Below are 10145 nucleotides of genomic sequence, written 5' to 3' on the forward strand. Positions count from 1 at the left end.
AAAGACCCATTGAGAAAGCAACATTTCAGATGGAGGCTGAATGAATTAAATGATAAGAAGCCAGCCAGTGGAAGAACATCCCAGAAAACGGGAAAAGCAAGTGCAGTGGCCCTAAGCTGCAGTGGGCCAGTTTGAGGACAGAGAAGACCATAGTGGCAGGAGGGTAAGGGAGGGAGGGGAGTGGTAGGTACAAGGCGAGTCTTGATAGAAAGGCGGTGGCCCAGCAAGTAGGGCCAGCCTTGTTAGCCTTGCTAGAGTTTGGACTTTATCACAAGAACTATGGGAAGGCATTGGAGGATTTTAAGCAGGTAAGAGATATATTCCTGAGTTGCATTAAAAAAGAAAATAATTTTTGTCTATTATGTGGAAACTGGATGAGAGGTGGGATGGGGACATGGCTAGAGTTGTAATAAAGGCATCAATTAAGAGGCTAATACAATAGTTGAGGCCACAAGGGGGGGGGAACAAATAAAACAAATAAAACATGGAGATGTCAAGTAGGAAACTGTATATATGACCTGGAGCTCAGGGAAGAGATTCCTGATCTGTAATGCCAACCTTTTGTCTCTATCCATCTCTCCTAAATAAGACTCATATATCAGACTGCCTACTTGGAATCTCTAATTGGATATTCAACCAGAACCACATATTCAATATGTTTAAATCCTACTATTTTCTTCCTCTCCTAAGCCTGACCCCAACAGATTTAACATTTTTGTCCTCCAATAAGATTTGGTATTTTTATTTACTGGATCTTATGTAATTCTTGTGAAGTTTATCCAAGATATTTTATAATTGCTTCTATTGGGAATGATATAGTTCCCATTTCTACCTCTAGGTGCTTTACTGCTAGCATAGAATAAAGGCTACTTGTGTATATTTATCAAATATTTAGGTACCTTAATAAATTTAGTAGCCTTTTACTATAGTCTTCTGGATTTTCTAAATATAAGTGCAAAGAATTATCCAAAAGCTAGTTTATTTTTCTTTTCTAATGTTTATGCTTATTATTTAATGTTCTTGTCTTGCCACCTTTGCTAATCTTGCTACTGAAAGTGTAGAATCAACAGCATTGGCATCTTCTAGGAGCTTATTAAAGTTGAAGCATCTCAGCCCCACCCCCAATCTACTGAATCAGAAGCTGAATTTTAAGAAGATCCCTAGGTGACTCATGTAAAGTTTGAGCAACACTATTATAGAATATTTAAGACGTTATTCTATCTAATAAAGAGGGAATATGCTAATTGACCCTCACACCATTGCAAAGATGGCGGCGCCCACAGCCAATAAGGAAGGAATATGCTAATTGACTGCCCTGCTCTCAAAGATGGCGGCGCCCACAGCTCCAAGATGGAGGCGCCCAGTCTCCTCAGCCCCGCCTGGGCGGCAGGCACACGGCAAGGCCCAGCTGCTCCATGCGCCTGCCTCCAGAGTCCCCCAGTCCCCTCAGCCCCCCAGCTGCCCAGGGCCACCTGAGGCTCAGGTAACCAGGGCTGGCCAAGGCTTGTGCTGCTGGCAGTGGCAGCAGTAGAGGTGTGATGGGGCGTCGCCTTCCCCTGATCGCCGGGTCACCTCCCATCCCTGAGGGCTCCCAGACTGTGAGAGGGGGCAGGCCAGGCTGAGGGGACCCCCCCCCTCTAGTGCATGAATTTTCATGCACCGGGCCTCTAGTTTAATAATAATTATGGTGTTTTCTGGCTATGTACTATCATCATTATCTGGTTCCTGATTTTAATTGAAATAGTCTGTGTATTTTACAAAAACAATTTTCTTCTCTTGCTATCTTGGAATTATTTTTTGTTTGTTTAGAATGACTGCTTAATGTTATCCAAGTCCTTTATATATGATAACATAGTCTTTCTATTTTAATTTGATTAATTTTTTTAATCTTCACCCAAGGATATGTTTTTTGTTTGTTTTGTTTGTTTGTTTTTTGTGTTTTTTTTTACTGGTTTTAGAGAGGAATGATTGGAGAGAGAGAGAGAGAAAGAGAGACATCAATGTGAGAAAGAAACATTGATTGGCTGTTTCCCTTATGCACTCTGACCAGGGATGGAACTGCAACCTAGGTATGTGCCCTGACTGGAAATTGACCCACCACCTTTCTGATGTACAGGGATGATGCTCCAACCAACTGAGCCACCTGGCCAAGGCTAACTTGATTAATTTAATTCATTACATCAATAGTTGGTTTAATGTATTATACTAACAAAGTAAATGTATCTTTTTCTAGGTTACTGGATTTAATTTCCTAGAATCTTATTTTATTTTTTATTCTATATCCAAAAGCAATTGTCCGTTGGTTTTCTTTATTGATTTGGGGTATTAAATTACAGGTGCTTTTATAAAATAATTTGCGGATTATCTTCATCACCTTTGTCTGTAGACTTGAACAGACAAACTTACTTTGCACATTAGAATTACCTGGGTAGTTTTAGGGAGATATTAACCTTTTGCACTCGGATGTCGAGTGTGACTCGACACGGTTAGCATCGGTAGCAGCTTGTATGTCGAGCCACACTCGACACGTAGTTTCACCGCAGGGGGAAGGGGGATTTTTGTCTATTTTTCCAGTATCTTTTCTTGTTTTCATTAGCATGAAAGGACAAGTAAAATGTAAATGCCGTCTCAACTGATGCCACCACCTAAGCTTCACCAATGGCATCTTCAAAGGCTATTTGTTTCTAAGACACATCAGTCACGTGAAAAAGGTTAGACCAGTACACTAACTTCCAGGGGTAGATTATTATCCACTAACTTAGAGCAACGTTTAGATGGAAAGCTCCATATAATCACACCTCACCCTAACAAAAAACACAAAGATTGTGTTGTTTGTTCTAACAGAAAAATCAAAGGAGGAAGAAGAGAGATGATTTATATTTGCGAAACATGTGAATGTAAAACAGGTCTTCATGTGGGTGAATGTTTCAAAAAATATCACACCATAAAAAATTATAGAGATTAAAATTACTCTTTGAATGTATCAATAATTTGAAATATAAAAAAATCCAAATAAATAAGTTTGTATGAAAAGAAACTCCAGTTTTTTATTCTACTGCCGCACTTTGTAAAATCTGGGGTATTTAAAAAATTAAATCCCGAGTAGAATAAAGGAATCGAGAAAAAAGCAAGCGAGTGCAAAGGGTTAATGTTTAGTCCTGGCTCCTAGAGATTCTGATTCAGAGACTCACCAGAAAACAGGTCTTCTTTTAAATTAATTTTTTAGAAAGCTCCACAAGTAAGTCTAATGAATTTCTAGGATTGAGAAATGCTGGTCTAGAATCCTTTAAATAATTCACAAGATTAAATACAATTTAACCATTTTCTTATCAATGGGCACTATTTAGTCACCTTCTGGATTTCTTCTCTGGTAATTGTTACATTAAAGTTTCCCATTTCTTTTTAAATGAATTTTTTAATAAACGTATATCTTGCTCTTTATGAGGTTAAGGACATTTCCTTCTATTCCCATTTTGCTGAGAGTTTTTATCATGAATGGATGTTCGATTTTGTCAAATGCTTTTTCTGAGTATATTGAGATGATGATGCAGTTTTTCTTCTTTCATCTGTTAATATGGTGAATTACATTGATTGATTGTGAATGGTTGAACCAGCCTCTCATAAATCCCACTTGATTGTGACATAGTATCCTTTTTATATATTTCTGGGTTCTATTTGTTAACATTTTGTTCAGAGGGGGGAAAAAACACTCAGGAAATACTCTTACTGGTTATTCTTCACTTTCCTCCCCATATATCTGCTATTTGCTTTTTAGAGTCTTAAGATAGTTGCTTCATTGCTTTTTGTAGTCTATCCAGATTTTCCTTTGGAATCAGTGGAAGAGAGAAGCTGTGGTAGGCATACTCCATCTTGACTAGACTGAGAAGTCTATCATTTTGTGTGTGTGTGTTTTTTCATACACAGCACACCCAATCTATTAGTCTGCATTTAAATGAAGAATGCAGTCTATTTACATAAAGCTCATAGTTTAAATTTTGTTTCATTTTGCTCTATGTATACTTTTGCTGTACTTATTTGTCTTTGTTTTATTTCTATTGTTTAATTCTCCTCCCTCCCCCAATCTCCTGTTATTCAGGAATGCTACTGTAATATTCCAACTCATAATATTCACTTTTTATTTCTAGAGTCACAATCTAGTGTGTGCCCCTGGGGTGGCCACATTGCAATCAGCTCACAAGCCAAAGGATTTTGAGTTTGTACGGAGCTGGGGACAATAGGGCAGACTGGACAAGCTCGGCCATTCAGAGATCTTTGTGTCCACTCTCCCTTCCTCTGAAGGGCTTGGAGACCTGGGGGACATAAAGAACACTGGTAGTCATTGCAGACACGTGGAACTTGGTTTCTCTCCACATGCAGTCCTCGTCTGGTTGCATCAAAAGAATGTAGGATTCAGGAAGGACCTGAATGTTAGAAGGTACTTTCCAGGTAGGAGCATGGGAGCAGAGCCCCTTATCCGTGTAACTGTATGTTTTATCAGCTTCGGCTTGCTCTCTGAGGTGTATCTGCATCCTCACCAATGCAGCATGACCACCCTCCAGTTCCACCATGGGTGCCTCTAAGTCACGTGGGTATACCACTTCTTAGTACTACTTCTGAGCATATCATGCTGCCCAGGGTATGGATTCAATTAATGTATTGAATGATGATATTTCACCTATAGTGTTGCTTATTTCTCTTATGTGGTTATATCTTGTTTCCCCATTAGGATCATAAACAGGGACACCTGCCTTCACCATACATAGAGTGCTCTGTGGCAACACTGAATCCTTCATACTTGCCTATGCTCACAAGTAGACGGCATTTTCCATTGATGTTTCTGTCTTCATTTTCATCATTCACTACAGTGTGGCCTTTTAAACTTTCGCCAGCCAACAATGCTAATATCACAGGACAGCCCGTTGGTGGGATTAGTCTGCCTCAGTCCCGTTGGAGAGCCACAAGAGACAGGGCATGTGGTCAATTTCACATGATATTTTGATAGATCATATCCTGCTACTGAGAATTACAACAACAAAAAATAAAAACATTGTTCAGTAGATAAATATAGATTTTTTTTTTCTCATTCCTTATGCCTCTCCATTTTCAAGACCACTTTCCATTTATTTAGTTCTTGTTTCTGAGGAACCAGGAAAGACATATTTCCCTTGAGGTAGTCTGTTTGAAATGAATGACTCAAAGGGCAACCCAGCAATGTGTGGGCTTCCAGAGGTAACATGGCCATCCATCACTTTAAGGAAACACAGTATAAATAGATAAAGCAGTTAGCAGTTAATTACACCCATTAAAGAAAGATTTTCCCCTTTCCAGGGAAGAATGACTGCAAGCTCCCATGTTGCCTTGAACATGAATTCCAGCTTTTACATTTTCATTTGCAAAAACTTTTTTTGTAACAGAGGCCTACCCATAACAAGAATTCCTCCTATACCATGTTCGGAGGCGGGCCACACGGACTTCTTACCCGGCCGCAGAGGTATGCATTGCAAGGCCTTTTGGAAATGCCAACCCTGCACTGTAAAACCTATGTGAGCAGCAAATTGAAACACCAAACCTGCAGATGAGCATTGCCTGTAACTGTAATGAGGAGGAGCCTGAGGGAGGGTCTCCCAGCCCTGGCCACTCAGCCAGTGCGACCGTGACCCTCTACAGCTGTGCCCATCAGGTTGTGGGCTGGGGGCTCAGTGTGCAGCTGGGCCTGCTCGCTTGTTCTCCCAGATCCTATCAGGCTCTACTCCTTTTCCCATGACAACTCCTCTACGCCCCTTTCTCACCTCAGCCTCAGTTTTCCCCGACTCACAAATAGAATGGAGCTTAAAGGTGTTCTAATCCTTTCCAACTTGTTTTTTTGTTTTTTAATCAAGGAACCCTTTTCTCAAATGGAGACTCATCCAGAAACCCAAGATGTAAAACAGAACCACCTGTGTGTGCTCTGGTCACGGAAGGGAGCCAGGCCAGCAGCCCACCTGCCGCCCCAACCTGCTCCTCTGAGTTAAAACTTCAAGACAGAAAGGCAAGGCTCTCCAAGCAAAAGTGAAGAAACTGGAGGTTAGACTCAGTGCTTCTCAGTGGGGGCATTGCTGGCATTTGGGGCCAGAGGCAGTCTTTGATGTGGATGATTGGCCTCTGCGTGGTGGTCACGTGGCTTCCCCTGTGTTGTCTTCCCAGACTTGTGTTGACTAAAATCAGCTACTGAGAGAGTGGGCTGGTTCCACGGAGGCTGAGAATCGCATGGCCCCAGAGGGAGGAGCGCAGGGGTTGGTCAGAGAGCAGGGCCAGTCTGAACCCAGGTTTCCTCATTCCAGCAGGTAGACTTGCCTGCCAGCTACCGTTTTTCCCCACGCTCTCCGCCTTTGAGCTGTGCCCTAGCAGCCAGTCCCCTCTTACTGAGACTCAGCTTCTACTAGTCTGTGAGGCTGCATTATTGCACCACTGCCGTGGCTGCTTCTAATACGGGAGCCAGGCAGGCCCTTCCATCTCAGGTTGGAGGTTAGTGTAGACAAAGAAAAGATGTCTCCAGCACTTTCTCAGTTTATAGTGACCACAGGTTAACTCCTGGCCCCATGACCAATGCAGCTTTTCAGGGACATGTGATTTTCAGTGCACTAGCCCTCCCCCCCCCAAATGACTTTGGATCATTTATATTCTATATAAATTATTGGATTCTGGATCACCTATACTCTATATAAACTTGGTTCTAGTAGATCATTTCTTGGCTGCTGTCTTCAGCAAACTCCAAGGGCTGTAGAGCCAAAGAGACCTGGGTTTGATTCCTGCCTCCTCCATTCTTCAGCTGTGTGACTGTCTAAAGGACGCATGGCTGTCCTAAGCCTCAGTTTCTTCATTTATAAACTGGGGAGAAGAGAAAACCTCCCTGACAGGACCCTTGGATGAATTCAATGCAAGAATGTGTGTATAGTAGTCAGCAATGCGAGTTGCACATTAAATAGTTTCTGCCACTCTGAAGATGGTCACCAGCACCATTTCCGCACCTTGGTATAATATGCTGGAATACAGGAAAGTCCCCTAAGGTGAATCTGATAAAACTGTCACTGGGAGGTGACAGAGGACCCTAATTCCAGATTCCCTGCTCAGGGTTTCCGCTTGCCTTTCCAGCTGGCCCAGTCTCGCCAGCCGTTTTGGAAGGCTGGACTCCCCTCTTCCTTCTGTAGACATCCCTGTGGTCATCGGGGGATCTTATTTTCCACAGATAGAGGGGTCGGCACATTTCCAGGCCTTTCAAAATGGGTTTTTACTAACAGTCTATCAAGCCTCCAGAGGCAACTATCTTGTCTGAGATCACTAGGACCTTTTTTTACTGACAGTTTGAGCTGTGTGGTTGAAATCATTTTTGACAAGAAAAAAACAGGCTCAAGTATATGAAATCACGGACTGTCCACCGTGACCAATTTTCAAGCTTCAAAATCCTCACTAGAGCTTAATTATGCCACACACACACACACGCACACACACGCATAATTTCCATGGAAGGTTGATGTAAAATTTTGTCTTCTGCACTCAGTACTCAAAAGCAGGCAGACGATTTCAAAAATCACAGCTATTAAGTCAAACTAAACCAAACACATTGTTCTGAGATATTTGCCAAAAGTTCCAGCGTACAATTCGCTTTGCTGAATCACTTCGTTTTCTCAAAGTTGTATTTGTGTAGAGCATTTGGTAGATGCCTGTTTAAAATCTACCCATGTGGTTAGTGTTTTAGATGAAATATACAGATGTTAAGTGTATATATGAAAAAGTATACTTTCTTGAAAATCATTGAAGACCCAATAAATCCTAGCAAATTCCCTATTACCTTCCATGTTGGGATTCTTTCCATAGATCAGACTCAGCAGGTCTCCCTAACAGAAGGCTGTGGTGTGTTTCTAAGGAAATTCCACCCAAGAAAAGACTGGCATAGATTCTCTTGCTACATTTCCTGGCTCTTTTGATTCTCAATGAAACAATAATTATTCAATTAATCTTGTCAGCAAGTGGAGGCTGGTTTCATTTCAGTTGTTTACTAATTATATTGGGTAGATCTTTAGATCCTTGAAAAAGTTGTCCAATTGCAACAAACTACTAATGAAGCAAGACTTGGTTCATTAGGGAATAAGAGCAATTAGCTTGTCAGCAGTTAATTCCAACAGTCCTGAGAGAAATCCTACATGTAGGGATACGTATCACAGGAGCCATTGACCTCTAAACCTTCCTCCTTTCCTGTCACTGCTGTTCAATGGAAAGTCACTTATTTTGTCAGGCTAATGACGGCGGTAATGGAGTAGCCGATGGCTCCGGCTCGCTACTCTTGTTTTTCTCTTGCTATTTTTAGAAAGTTTAAAAATAGATGAATGGGTCTATTTTGGACATCATTAAAAGAGGAAACCCAAGGTGGGACTTTCGGAATCCACTGAGCGCCGGCTGACCACCCCCAAAGCTATCTGGAGCTCATTAGCTTGCTCTGCCAAAGAAAAGTTGGTTGTGAACTTTTTAAGTTAAAAGACTTTCATAAGCCAAACCAGGTTTTGTTTGAGAATTTGATTTACTGGGGTAAAGAAAGATGATTCTGAAGATATTCTCTTGTTTCCATGTTTACTGAAAGAAACTGGAATTAGATCATTCATTGCAGCCTTTTTTTATGGGGAGAGGGTGAGCGAGGCTGGGTTGGGGTTTATAATAGAGCTTAGAAAATATTTTAGGACAACTTGAAAAGCTTGACTATCACCGAGTAATAATTGAAACTGGGATAATATGGCTGTTCTAATATTGACCTCCTGTTTTCAATGTAAGTTCTGTGTAGCACATTCCCTCCACATCTACCCTGTGGCTGAGTCAGACTGAGAGTGAGACATTGCACTGAACTGCCTTGCTGTTTTCTGTCTGCCGTTCCTACAAAAGGCTGGCACAAGGAGAGCAAGCCCTGCCTCTGGAAGACCAGCCAAGGCATGGCCTGTCTTCCCCATGCCATGTTTCAGAGCTTAGTTTTCCTTTACTTTTCTCCTCGAGAGCATTGTGAAAAACTCTCCTAAGCTTAAGCTATTACACCACCTCAAAGAATATAAAAGGAACATGAATGTGGAAATGCAAATGAAGGCCACTGATCCCATTGCATCATGTCCTTTTGCTGAAGTAGTTAGAGGTAACAGTGTTGACCTTGTAGGAATTCAAAGAGCCCAATGAATAACATCCCTGTACCCCCCCTCCTGCCCCCAAGTTCTGGACTAAATAAGAAATAAGACAAAGGATAAGGTGTTTAAGAGTCCATATCCCCTTTATTTTAGACGGATGGAACTCAGTTCAGATTTTACTACATTTTCCTCAAGGGCATGCTTAGAGAGAGGAAAGGAGGGAGAAAGGAAGGAAGGAGGGAGGCAGACAGAGAGGGAGAGAGAAACATTGATCGGTTGCCTTCCATATATGTCCCAACTGGGGATCAAACCTGCAACCTTTCGGTGTACAGGACAATGCTTAACCAACAGAGCCACTCCAGCCAGGCTTGCCTCAATATTTTAAAGAAATCAATAAAATGTACCAGTAACACTGTTTTAAACATCATATTAGAGAATGTTGTTATCAAAGTATAGCTTCTATCACAGACAAGCAGGATTCCGAATAGGACTAGACCCCTGAGTTAGAAAGACTTACCCACCCCGTGTCTGGACCAGCAGAACCACATCATGTGGGAAAACCACCATGTGAACCAAGGAGCCCAACGGAAGATGTACTCCTGCCGGTGGCTGCATGCTGGAGAGGAAAGAGCTGGCTTTCCATGTCCAGCTTCTCTTGCCAAACTCAGTAATCAGATTAAGTCACTCCCCCTCCAAGACAGCTGTAAAGATGGGACAAGGATGCAAGTGTGTTTCCCCCATTGAAGTCCCTCCAATGGAGTAGGGATAACCTACTCCTTCTAACAGATGTTCCAGACATATCATTACATTTCCATATCATTACATTTTGCTGATTCATTAAGAAATTAAGAGTGCAGTACAATTTGAATTAAATCTCATCAATTTAAACAATAAGGTACTTAGCACTCTTTGCATTGTAAATAAACAAATAATCTATAAAACACATTAAGAGTGTCCATAGAATTTTGAGGGACTATTTTGATTTCTTAAGAGAATATACTAATT

The sequence above is a fragment of the Eptesicus fuscus genome, chromosome 14 (assembly GCF_027574615.1).
Source record: "Eptesicus fuscus isolate TK198812 chromosome 14, DD_ASM_mEF_20220401, whole genome shotgun sequence".
NCBI lineage: Eukaryota > Metazoa > Chordata > Mammalia > Chiroptera > Vespertilionidae > Eptesicus > Eptesicus fuscus.